Source organism: Manis javanica, chromosome X, assembly GCF_040802235.1.
Source record: "Manis javanica isolate MJ-LG chromosome X, MJ_LKY, whole genome shotgun sequence".
Classification (NCBI taxonomy): Eukaryota; Metazoa; Chordata; class Mammalia; order Pholidota; family Manidae; genus Manis; species Manis javanica.
The window spans coordinates 120,126,687-120,141,032 of record NC_133174.1 but is presented as its reverse complement, the minus strand read 5'-3'; the positions used below and the strand labels follow the sequence as shown (position 1 = coordinate 120,141,032).

The 14,346-nt window shown below is 38.5% G+C and overlaps 1 pseudogene; it reads left to right on the top strand.

The window, feature by feature from the left end:
• LOC108410317 (uncharacterized) overlaps window positions 1–13,695 on the top strand; it is a 54,403-nt pseudogene extending 40,708 nt beyond the window's left edge.
• The last annotated feature ends 651 nt before the right edge of the window (window positions 13,696–14,346 follow it).

Here is a 14,346-nt window from a genome sequence, read left to right as displayed (position 1 = left end):
AGTTAAAATGAAGGGATGGAAAAAGATATTTCATGCAAGCAATAGGGAGAAAAAAGCAGGTGTTGCAGTACTTGTATCAGACCAAATAGACTTCAAAACAAAGAAAGTAACAAGAGATAAAGAAGGACATTATATAATGATGAAGGGGGCAATCAACAAGAGGATGTAACCATTATAAATATATCTGCAACCAATTCAGGAGCACTGACATATGTGAATCAAATACTAACGGAATTAAAGGAGGAAATAGAATGCAATGAATTCGTCATTCTAGGACACTTCAACACACCACTCACTCCAAAGGACAGATTCACCAGGCAGAAAATAACTAAGGACACAGAGGCACTGAACAACACACTGGAACGGATGGACCTAACAGAAATCTACAGAACTCTACACTCAAAAGCAGCAGGATACACAATCTTCTCAAGTGCACATGGAACATTTTCCTGAATAGACCATGTACTAGGCCACAAAAAGAAACTCAGTAAATTAAAAAAGATTGAAATTCTATACCAACCAATTTCTCAGACCACAAAGGCATAAAACTCGAAATAAATTGTACAAACAGAACAAAGAGGCTCATAAACACATGGAAGCTTAAACATGCTCCTAAATAATGGATCAATAACCAAACTAAAACAGATATCAAGCAATATATGGAGACAAATGACAGCAACAGAACAAAGTCCCAACTTCTGTGGGATGCAGCGAAGGCAGTTCTAAGAGGAAAGTATACAACAATCCAGGCCTAGTTAAAGAAGGAAGAACAATCCCAAATGAATAGTCTAAAGTCACAATTACTGAAACTGGAAAAAGAAGAACAAATTGGGGCCCAAAGTCAGCAGAAGTAGGGACATAATAAAAATCAGAGGAGAAATAAATAAAATTAAGAAGAATACAACAATAGAAAAAAATCAATGAAACCAAGAGCTGGTTCTTTCAGAAAATAAACAAAATAGATTAAACTCCTAAGAGAAAAAGAGATTCTACACATATAAACAGAATCAGAAATGAGAAAGGAAAAATCACAATGGACCCACAAAAATACAAAGAATTATTAGAGAATACTATGAAAATCTATATGCTAACAAACTGGATAACCTAGAAGAAATGGAAAACTTTCTAGAAAAACACACCCTTCCAAGACTGACCCAGGAAGAAACAGAAAATCTAAACAGACCAATTACCAGCAACAAAATTGAATTGGTAATCAAAAAACTACCCAAGAACAAAACTTCCAGACCAGATGGATTCACTGCTGAATTTTATTAGACATATAGAGAACACATAATACCCATTCTCCTTAAAGTTTTCCAAAAACTAGAAGAGGAGGGAATACGTCCAAACTCATTCTATGAAGCCAGCATCACTCTCATACCAAAACCAGGCAAAGCTACCACCAAAAGAGAAAATTACAGACCAATATCCCTGATGAACATAGATGGAAAAATACTCAACAAGATATTAGCAAACATATTTCAAAAATGCATCAACAGGTTCATGCACCATGATCAAGTGGGATTCATCCCAGGGATGCAAGGATGGTACAACATTAGAAAATCCATCAACATCATCTACCATATCAACAAAAAGGAGGACAAAACCACATGATCATCTCCATAGATGCTGAAAAAGCATTTGACAAAATTCAATATTCATTCATGATGTTTTTCCCTAAGATCGGGAAAAAGACAAGGATGCCCACTATCCTCATGCACTTCAGCAAACAAAAAGCAAATAATGCAATTAAAAAATGGGCAGCTGAGCTGACCAGACACTTCTCCAAAGAAGAAATTCAGATGGCTAACAGACACATGAAAAGATGCTTCACATCGCTTGTCATCAGAGAAATGCAAATTAAAACCACAATGAGATATCACCTCACACCAGTAAGGATTGCCACCATCCAAAAGACAAACAACAAATGTTGGCGATGTTGTGAAGAAAGGGGAACCCTCCTACACTGCTGGTGGGAATGTAAATTAATTCATCCATTGTGGAAAGGACTATGGAGGTTCCTCAAAAAGCTCAAAATAGAAATACCATTTGGCGGGAAAAAAGAAAGGGGGCATTACGATTAGCATGTATAGTGTGGGGGGGGGCACGGGGAGGGCTGTGCAGCACAGAGAAGACAAGTAGGGATTTTACAGCATCTTCCTATGTTGATGGACAGTGACTGTGAATGGGTATGTCGGGGGGACTTGGTGAGGGCGGGAGCCTAGTGAACATAATGTCCTTCATGTAATTGTAGAGTAATGATACCAAATAATGATACCAAAATAAAATTTAAATAAAAACACAATGAGATATCACTTCACACCAGTGAGGATGGCTACCATCAAAAAGACAAAAACAAAGGTTGGCGAGGTTGTGGAGAAAGGGGAACCCTCCTACACTGCAGTGGGAATAGTAGTTCAACCATTGTAGAAAGCAGTATGGAGGTTCCTCAAAAAACTCAAAATAGAAATACCATTTGACCCAGGAATTCCACTTCTAAGAATTTACCCTAAGAATGCAGCACTCCAGTTTGAAAAAGACAGATGCACCCTATGTTTATCGCAGCACTATTTACAATAGCCATGAAATGGAAGCAACCTAAGTGTCCATCAGTAGATGAGTGGATAAAGAAGATGTGGTACATATACACAATGGAATATTATTCAGCTATAAGAAGAAAACAAATCCTACCATTTGCAACAACGTGGATGGAGCTAGAGGGTATTATGCTCAGTGAAATAAGCCAGGCAGGAAAATACAAGTATCAAATGATTTCACTCATCTGTGGAGTATAAGAACAAAGAAAAAAACAGAAGGAACAAAGCAGCAGCAGACTCACAGAGCCCAAGAATGGACTGACAGTTACCAAAGGGAAAGGGACTGGGGAAGATGGGTGGGAAGGGAGGGATAAGGGGAAAAAAATGGGGCAATCCTATTAGCAAACATAATGTAGGGGTGGGGTTGCACAGGGAGGGCTGTACAACACAGAGAAGACAAGTAGTGATTCTATAGCATCTTACTACACTGATGGACAGTGACTGCAGTGGGGTATGCGGGGAGGACTGGATGATGGGAGGAGTCTAGTAAATATAATATTGCTCATGTAATTGTAGATTAATGATACCAAAATAAAGAAATAAAAAATAAAAGGAATAATGGCTGAGTATTTTCAAATTTGATAAGAAACTTTACACATTCAAGAAGCTCAATGAATTTCAAGTGTGACAAAAACAACCAGATCTATAAAAATATGCATCATACTGAAAATGCTGAGAGCCAAAGATATGGAGAAAATCATGAAAGAATGAAGAGAAAAGGGGTCACTTACAAGGAAACCCTAATAAAATTAATAGCTGACTTGTCATCCAAAACAGTGGAGACCAGAAGACAGGGAGAAACATATTGAAAGTGCTCAAAATGACAACAAAAAACTATCAACCAAGAATCCTGTATTCCTCAATGCTACCTTTGAGTAATAAATGTGAAATAAAGGTATTCCTTGATCAACACAATCTTAGAAAGTTTATTTCTGGCTGACCCACCTTATAAGAAATACTAGGCTAGAAACAAGTGACCCCAGATAGTATTCTGAATCCATACAAAGAAAGCACTTGTAAAGGTAAGTGTGTTATTATAAAAAACAATGTAAGTGGATATTTCTTTACTTAACCAGTTTAAAAAGCAATTAAAATCATATATATATATACATATACACATACTGTTGGACCTTTAACATAGAAATGTAACATATTTGTGAATAACAACACAAAGGAGGTGGTAGGAAGCAAAGCTGTATTGGATTAAGGAAATGACTCTTGGTGATAACATGGATCAACAGTAATAAATGAAGAAACCAAAAACGGGAAATAAGGTTAACATAACAAAAGCTATAAATATATACATGCTCTCCTTGCTCATTTGTTTAAAAGATATAATTATAGCACTATACTGCTGTGTCTTAACATACATAATACATGTAAGAAAAATAACACAAAAAGAGGAAAAAGGGAATAGAGCTATATAGGACTAACATTTCTATATCTAATTAGAATTAAGTTAACATAAATCTGAAGATGATTCTGCTGAGTTAAGATCTACATGGCAAGCGTAAGGAACAATGAAGGAACTAACTCAGAAATATAATGAAAAAACTAAAGAAATTAAAAATTTACATTAGAAAATAGTCAATGCAGAAGAAAGCAGTAAATGAGGAATAGAGTAACAAAAAAAGGCATGGGACATACAGAAAACAAGAAAGTAAAAATAATACACATAAATCAAATTATATCAACAACATGACCAAAAGGCAGGTTGTCAGAATGGATTAAAAACAAAGATCTAACTACATGCTGTCTACAGACACACACTTAAGATTAATATATAAATAGATAAAAAGGAAAAGGAAAAAGATATATCATGCAAACACCAATATTAAGAAAGCTGGAGGGGCTATAGTAATAATCAGACAAAATAGATTTTTTTTAAAAAAAGTGTTTTTAAAGATAAAGAGGAATATCTTATAATTAAAGGGACAATCCATCAGGAATATATAGCAATTACATGGCATCATCAAATTACATGAAGCAAAAACTGACAGAAATTAAGGGAGAAATAGACAATTTTAATACTTGAAGGCTTTAAAAATCTATACTCAATAATGGATAGAACAACAAGACAGAATACTAACAAGGAAGTAAAAGAACTGAACAACATTATAAAATATCTATACCTACTGGACATACACGGAACACATCATGCACCAACAGCAGGGTACACATTATTCTCAAGTGCACATGGAATACTCCGCAGAATAGACCATATGGTAGGCCACAGACAAATCTCAACACCTTTCAAAGGACGGAAATAATACGAAGTGCGTTCTTTAACCACAATAGAACAAAATTATAAATCAGTAACAGAGAAAATTTGGTATGTTCACAAATGTGGAATTAAACAACACACTCCTAAATAACCAGTGGGTCCCAAAGAAATCACAAGGGAAATTAGAAAATTCTTTGAGATGAATGAAAACAATACAGATTATGAGATCCAGTGAAAGCAGTGCTTAATGGGTATTTTATATTTGTAAATGCCTAGTTTGAAAAGAAGAAAGATCTCAAATCAATGAGCTAACCTTTCACCTTAAATCACTGGAAAAAGAAGAGCAAGCTAAACCTAAAGTAGAGTTAAAGAAATCATAAAAATTAGAAAAAAGATACATCAATAAAATAGAAAAACAATAGAGAACAATCACTGAAACCAAGATTTGGTTCTCTAAAAAGATCAACAAAATTTGATAAACCTTTATCTAGACTAATAAAAAAAAATACTCAAGTTACTAGAATCAGAAATAAAGAAGGTAACTGCTATAGACTGAATGTTTGTGTCATCCCCACCAAATTCCTGTGTAGAAATCGAACCCCCAGTGTGATGATGTTTGGAGGTGGGATCTTCGGGAGCCCTCATGAATGGGATTAGTGCCCTTATCAAAGACACCACAGATTGCTCTCTTGCCCCCTTCTGCCATGTGAGGTCACAGCAGAAGAGAGCAGTCTATACCCACAAGAGGGCCTCACCAGAATTTAGCCATGCCAGCACCCTGATCTTGGACTTCCAACCTTCCAGAACTGTAAAAAATAAATGTCTATCCACCAAAAAACCATTAGAATAACTGAATGCAGCAAGACTGCAGGATACAAAATTAATACACAGAAATCTGTTGCATTCCTAAATACTAATGAACTACCAGAAGGAGAAATCAGGAAAACAACTCCATTTACAATTGCATCAAATAGAATAAAACACCTAGGAATAAACCTGACCAAGGAATTGAAACCTTTACTCTCAAAACTACAAGACACTCATGAGAGAAATGAAAGAAGACACCAATAAATGGAAATCTATCCTGTGCTCATGAATAGGAAGAATTATTGTCAAAATGGCCATCCTGCCTAAAGCAATCTACAGATTCAATGCAATCCCTATCAAAATACCAATAGCATTCTTCAATTAGCTAAAACAAATAGTTCTGAAATTCATATGGAACCACAAATGACCCCGAATATCCAAAGCAATCCTGAGAAGGAAGAACAAAGCTGGGGGATTACACTCCCTGACTTCAAGCTCTACTACAAAGCCACAGTAATCAAAACAATTTGGTACTGGCACAAGAATAGACCCACAGATCAATGGAACAGAATAGAAAGTGCACATATAAAACCACACATATATGGTCAATTAATATACTATAAAGGATCCATGAATATACAATGAGGAAAAGACAGCCTCTTCAACAACTGGCATTGGGAAAATGGGACAACTACATGTTAGACAATGAAACTGGATATTGTCTAACTCCATATGCAAAAGTAAACTTGAAATGGATCAAAGACCTGAATGGAAGTCATGAAACCATAAAACTCATAGAAGAAAACATAGACTAAAATCTCTTCAAAATAAACATGAGCAACTTTTTCCTGAACACATCTCCTTGGGCAACAGAAACAAAATAAAAAATGAACAAGTGGGCCTAATCAAACTAAAAAGCTTCTATACAGCAATGGACACCATCAGCAGAACAAAAATGCATCCTACAGTATGGGAGAATATATTTGTCAATGATTTATCCAATAAGGGACTAACATCCAAAATATACAAAGAACTCATATACCTCAACGCCCAAAAACCAAATAACCCAATTAAAAAATGGACAGAGGATCCTCTTTTGCAACCCAAAGTCATTGTTCAGTGTGAGTTTTGATACCAATAAGAAGGAGCATGATACCTAATGCGGACTAAAGTAGTGATGGGAAGCTGCTATTGATAATTAAAAATCATAGGATGTAAGGTAAATCTCAGCTGCTATTGGTAATTAAAAAGCATAGGATGAAAGTAAAATCTCAGTTTAGTGTTCTAATGTTGACGTGAAACAAAAATGGCTTCTCTTTTAGGCTCATACTTGAAAATACAGTCTCTGGACTTACAGATATTTGCATATCCCAATGATCTATACTATTCTTAGAGTATGACAACTTAGGAATGTGTATGATTTTATCTTAACTAAGGGCTAGAGGGTGTCTAAAATTGAGAACCAGGCAGATCATCTCCTCTGAACCTAAATATGGTCCCAAAGTAAATTGCATGATGAAGTGGAACTCAGATTACAGGACTGACTAATAACTGGATTGAACAAAAGGTGATTTTAAAAGGACTGTTTTTATTGAAGATCATGCCTCAACTTGGAGAAGGTAAGGCGATTGGCAGGGGAAGGAACCATTCCATACTAAGTTCTTAAAAAATTTATTGACTTATGTTGCCTATGTTACATAATAAAAAAAACCCTTTACAGTTTAAAAAAATGGGCAGAGGTCCTGAACAGACACTTCTCCAAAGAAGACACAGATGGCCAACAGGCACATGAAAAGATGCTCCACATCACTAATCATCAGGGAAATGCAAATCAAAACCACAGTGAGATATCACCTCACACCGGTTAGCATGGCCACTATCCAAAAGACAAGAAATGACAAACGCTGGCAAGGATGAGGAGAAATAAGAACCCTGCTACATTGTTGGAATATAAATTGGTTCAACCGCTGTGGAAAGCAATATCGACTTTCACCAAAAAACTAAAAACAGAAATGCCATTTGATCCAGTAATTCCACTCCTAGGAATTTACCCAAAGAAAAAAACATCTCTGATTTGAGAAGACATATTCACCCCTATGTTTATTGCTGCACTATTTACAATAGTCAAGAAATGTAAGCAACCTAAATGTCCATCAAGAGATGAATGGATAAAGAAGATGTGGTACATATACACAAAGGAATATTATTCAGAAGTAAAAAGAAAAGAAATCCTGCCATTCGCAACAACATGGATGGATCTAGAGGGTATTATGCTCAGTGAAATAAGTCAGGCAGAGAAAAACAAATACCAAATGATTTTACTCTTTTGTGGAGTATAACAATGAAGCAAAACTGAAGGAACAAAACAGCAGTAGACTCAGACACCAAGAATGGACAAGTAGTTACCAAAGGAGAAGGGGTTGGGAGGGAGAAGGGGATTAAGGGGCACATTAATTCACAATCCCAATATAGGTAAGTCGCTGGGATGGTAGTACAGCATGGGGAATACAATTAATGACTGTATAACATCTTGTTGATAGACAGTGACTGCAATGGAGGGGGGGAGGTCTTGATAATATGGGTAAATGTTGAAGTCCTGTATTGTGTATGTGAAACCACCATAAGATTGTATATCAAAGGTACTTTAAGAAAAATAAAATGTAACCATTTAAAATGTACAACTCAATTTTTTTAGTATACTTATAGATAAGTAGTGATAGGTCATTGTGGTCTTAATTTGCATTTCACTAACTGCTAATGATGTGGATTATCTTTTCATGTGTTTATTTATCTGTATATCCTATTCAGTGAAGTGTCTTCTTTTTTTTTACTTGTCAGTTTTGCTAGTGTTTAGTCCAGTTTATTGATTTTTTTCAAATTACCAGTTGTTTCATTTGTTTTTTCTATTTTTCTGTTTTCAATTTCATTGTCTTCCACTCTATTTCCCTCCTTTGCTTTGGGTTTTCTAGTTGAAGTTATAACTTTAGTTTTTTTGATATGAGACTTTTTCTCTTTTGTAGTATCAGCACTTAGTGTGCTATGAATTTCCCTCTCATCTCTTTTTTACCTGTATCCCTCAAAGTTTGATATATTTATTTTCATTTTCATTCAGTTCAGTACATTATTTCCTTTGAGACTTATTCTTTGACTTAAGGACTATTTAACAGTAGGTTGACTTGTTTCCAAGGGTTTCGAGATTTTCCAATTATCTTTCTCTTCTTGATTTCTAGTTTGATTCCAAAGTTGTTGAGCAACATACTCTGTATGATTTCCTTTTTAAAAATATGTCCAGGTTTGTTTGTGTACAGGATATGGTCTATCTTGGTGTATGTTCCATGTTCATGTGGAAAGCATGTATACTCTGCTGTTGTTACCTGGTGTATTCTATAAATGTCAATTTCACCCCGTTGACTGAAATATTGTTATTCAGTTAATTCAATAGTGTTATTGAATTCTATATCCTTGCTGATATTCTGTCTACTTCTGTAGGTTTTGAGAAAGGTGTGTTGAAGTCTTCAGTGACAGATATTTGTCTATTTCTCCTTTTATTTCTGCCAGTATTTGCTTGGCATATTTTGCAGCTTTGTTGTTTGGGGCATAAACTTTGGGACCCCTATATGTTGTCTCTGTGTATTGACATTTCTCATTAAATATGTCCTCCTCCTCTTTCTCTGTATTTGATAATTTTATCGCATTGGTTCACTTTATTTGATATTATTATAGCCACTCTTGCTTTCCTTTGTTAAATGTTTACATGAACTTTTTCCATCCTTTTACCTCCAACATGCATATATTCTTCTATTTGAAGTGAATTTCTTTTATGTAACATATTATTGCATCATGTTTTGAACCTACTCTGCCACTTTGTCTTTTAATTTGTGTATTTAGATCTTATGAATTTAATGTAATTATTGATATGTCAAAGCTTAACTGTAACATTTTTTGTTTTCTGTTCCCTCTGTTTTTCACTGTTGTGTTTATTGTTCCTGTCCTTTTGGTTTACTCATACCTTCTTTTAGAATTGTTTTGGTCTATCTATACTTTTTGTGTCTAATTTATTGAGACATTTTTAATACACCATACAATTCATCCACTAAAAGTGCACAATTAAATGAATTTTAATATATTAAGTTGTGCAACTATCACCACAATCGATTTTCATCACTCCAAAAGAAACCCTGCACACCTCCCAACCCCACTAGCCCTAAGCAACCACTGACCTACTCTCTCCATATATATGTATATGTGCCTATTCTGACCATTTAATATGAATGGAATCATATAATATGTGGTCTTTTGTGATTGACTTTCACTTAGCATGTTTTCTAGGTTCATCCATGCTGTACTATGTAACTGTACTTTATTCCTTTTATGGTTGACTAATAGTCCAATATATGGACACTACATTTGTTTATCCATTCATCACTTAATGAACATTTGAGTTTATTCTACCTGTTGACTATTTTGAATAATGCTGCTATGAATTTTGTGTACAAGTTTTTGTGTGGACACGTTTTTATTTCTCTTGGGCATATACCTAGTAGAATTTCTAGATTAAGTGGTAATTGTACACTTAACATTTTGAGGAATTTCCAGACTGTTTTCCCAAGTGGCTGCACAGTTTTGTATTCCCATGAGCAGTTTGGAGGTTTATGACTTCACATCATTGCCAAACTAATTCTAATTATCCTCCTTTTTTTTGTATATCCATGAGGGTGGTTGTGCATTTATATCTCATTGTGGTTTTAACCAAGACCTTTAAAAGATGTATCTCTTTTTATATTCATTATTTGGAGGTTTGAAGTGAATTTGTCAGGGGTGATTAGACACCTTCCAGCTCCTGTCATTTACTTCTTCAACACTCAGTTTTGACTGTATTCATTTCGATGTTGTCTGCTCTTTCCCAATTAGCTTTAACCATACTAAATAGTACAAATTCTTCTCTCACTCTTTCTGGGAGGTTGTTACTACTGCTGGGGTCTGAGCTATACAACATTTTTATGACCCTCTCCCTGCACGCCATGAGCCTTTACCAGGTGGAAGTCCAGGAACTCTACCTAGTTCCCCGTGGCCCAGAGTGCCTCCATACTGGACCACTATAGTTTTTTTGGACAATCATAAAACTAAATGGACAGGAGTTGTGTGGACCTAAACAGAGCCCAAAACCCTGAAGTCTCAAAGAACAGGGAGGCAATTGTGAGCAATCCTAGAACGTGAGGTCATTCATTGGATGCATTGGATCAGGTGACACTTCCGGCCCTGCCTCCCATCACCTTTCTAGAAGCATCTTTCGGGCCTCCTGCACAGGCGTAGTCAGAGGCGCAGCCTTGGTAGGCACGTCCTGACGTCAGTTCTGCCTTTCACGTGGTGGGGCCTCCTTAGGCAGCATCACAGACAGTCTCTTGTCTCAACGGCCAGCTCCTCTGAGACTCTGCCTGCCTCAAGTCAGGCCCGAGTGCCCAGGGCCTCACCTCAGCGAGAGCCACCTCAGGGACCACCTGCCACCTTTGCAGTTGTTGCCACAGCCAAGTCAATGGTAGTCGAGGTACTGGCTGGGACCATGTCTGCCACAGGCGATGGAGACAAGGCCCTGGGTGGGCAGCAGAGCCCAGTGGATGTGGGGATGGGGTCGGGTGTGTGTGGGCTGATGTAGTTGGGGCTGGCGAACCAGGGGTCGGTGACTCCGAGCCCCATGGGGGTGATGCGGTGGGGGCCGCTGGAGTGGCATCGGGTGATGCGGCAGAGGCCCCAGAGTGGCATAGGGTGATGCGGTGGGGGGAGCTGGAATGGCATGAGGTGATGCGATAGGGGCCGCCGGATTGCTGGGGGCTGTGAGAGGGCTTAGGGAGGAGGTGGTGGAGCAGGTGGTGCGTAGGAGGGGAGAGGAGGGCTCAGGCATCTGGCAGGCCGAGGAGGGTGAGGGCAACCTGCAGGGTGGTCCGCAGCTTGTAGGGAACGCCACCCCTTTCCCCATGGTGGGCTTCTGCTTCGTGTTCCTGGCCCTGGTCCACAGGCTCTTGCGGCGCATGTACTACAATGACCACATCCTCGTGCGGCACCATGGCGGCCACCTGCTGGTGAGGCCGTGGCCTCCCAATCTCAAAAGTTCTGGTGAGCTCCGGGCGACCCTAGGGCCTCAGGTGTCACAACAGTACATTGCGGCCTTGCAGCCCGTGGAGGAATCTGAGAATGAGGAGGAGACTGCGGATGAGGAGGACACTGGAGATGAGCTGGGAACTGAAGATGAAGAGGGGACTGGGGATGAAGAGGTGGCCGTCTTTGAGACGTCCACGCAGCTGGCGGAGAATCCCCAGGAGGAGTCCGAGTGGGCAGCAGCTGGGGAGTTCTCGGCCGGACCACCGTTCCAGAGGGTGAGGAAGGCGCTGGGTGCGGGCGGACCATGCACCCTGGGTGGGTGCCGGGGGAGGCAGGCAGGGAGGCGGCCTCTCTGCAGGCCTGGGGTGGTGGCATCGGCCTGGGAGTGAAGCCTGGGTCGGGGCCCTGAACAAGCAAAGCCTGGATATGCCCACGGGGAAGCCCAAGGCCACTCTGGCCTTTGCAGCTTTGAGAAGAAAAGTGCTGCCCTCCACAACCTGTGAGAGAAGCTGTGCCTTCTCTGCGTGCTTCCTCAGCCCCCGGAGGGGTGGGGGAGGCGGGCGGATGGGCGGCAGCGGGGGAGGAAATGCAAGGGAAAGAACCAGCGCACAGTGTACCTCGTTTCTTGTTCAAGCCTTTTGAAATGATGAGATTCTTGGGAAGTTGATCCCAGAATTTTATGTACTGATACGGGAGCACAGGGTGCCCATTAAATAGTCAGGGGGCTTGAGGCACTAATGAGCTTCACCACAGTATTTGTCAATGAGGCAAAACATTTTTCTCAAGACAGTTCTAACCACAACGTACAGAATGCAGCCCACCCCAGTGGTTCTGATCCCTTCTTCTCAAGAAATAATCAGTAGCACACGGTGGTGGCTGGTTCAGTGGAAGGGCAGAAGTAATGTCACTGTGAAACTAGTAAGCAGCCGAAATGTGAGGGCCCTGAAAGTGCTGTATCAGCCAGTAGGAAGGTGTCCAGCTATTCTTTTCTTAGTACTCCTACCCTCCTGCTTGTGCTGAGGGTAGAGTACTGAATGTCACTTGTCATTATGAATTGGAATATTCCTTTCCTGTGAATGAATGTCTGGTCTCAAAGTCTGTATTATTCTTCACTAAAGAAACAACTAAATATTTGCATGAAACCTTTGATGATGAGAGTAAGGACGAAAAAGAAAAGTCTTACAAAAATCAAGAAGGCCCCTAAACACATCTGGACCCAGCAGACAGCAGGAAACTCAGGTATGCTTCGAATATCACCCAGCAATTCCTGGCAGTTACCTGTTCCTGATAACTTTATTATTTTTGATAAAAATCTCCTGCTAAATTAAGAAAGTCTTAATTTAAAAATTCAATTTTACCTACTTAGAATGTTAATGAATTATGCATATACCTAGTAATATAAACTAGAGTGTTTTCTGAACTATCCCTCATGGCTACTCATTTGTTCTTGTGAGGTCCTTTGTCCTCTGTGTGTAATATTATGAACAAGAGGTAAATGTATGAGTACCTGAGACCAATATTTATCTAGAAAAAGTTAGCACGAGCTGAACAGCTAAAGTGGCTGGGCCGAGCACCACTTGGACATAATTACTGGGCCATGGAAACACAGTCCCTTGTACTAACTAGGAGACAATGCCTCTTAGAAGATGACTACATACAGGTAGCAAAAAGTTAATTTCAGTAGGACCACATTTAATTATGAACATCTAAATATTCATTCAGTTGTAGATTTTTCTATCTTATATGACAGTCAGAAGAAACTTAGTCATACTGTGGTTATTGTTTATCAATGCACTGGTAATTAAGTCAAGATATATCACGTCTTTCAGTTTATTTAAAAGATAAACTAACATTTTTCTTTTGTTTTTCTTTTGCATTTTCATAGCTGTGTGTTTCATAATTGCAGCCTCTTTCTCATATGGTAGATACAGAAACTGAGGGTCCAGGAGAGTAAGGGTATTTGTGGAACAAGTAAGTATTTGTGGAACAAGCACAGGCTTTTAAGGTGGAGACATTTATTTAAATCCCAGAATGGCCTCTCAAGGAAAAAAAGCATTCATGGTGTTAGGCAACAGGGACAAGACTGGTTTGATCAAGTGTTGAATTGTCAGTTGCACAAGCATACTAAGTCCAAGGAACAGGTTACAGGAGGAAAGCATATTGTTCTTCTTTGCTTGTTGATATATAGAATACAAATACAGCAGATGAACATAGGGGTGTTTTCTTAGACTTAGAAAGTCACTGGTGCTGGTTAATGCTATATAATTATTAATTTTCTCTCATTTCATCCTGCAGTTGGGAAGAATAAAAAGAAGATGGAGAAAGAAGAATCTGTTCACTATTTTTAGGTTTTTCATTTTTCAGAAACCCATTGGAATTTCATTCCAAAGTTCATCACCCAAAATGTAATATCCAATGACATCTCAGTTCTCTCTTACATTTTACATATGTATTTGACAGCATTTATTCTAGTTAAAAATAAGTTTGCTTTAAATTAGTGAACTGAAATGTAGGCAGGTTTTGTTTAAATAAATAATCTTGACTTAAATCTCTCTTTTACCTCTTTCTTTGGCCCATTGTACCTTAAATGAAAGTTATCACTTTGCACCACTTGTTCAGCCT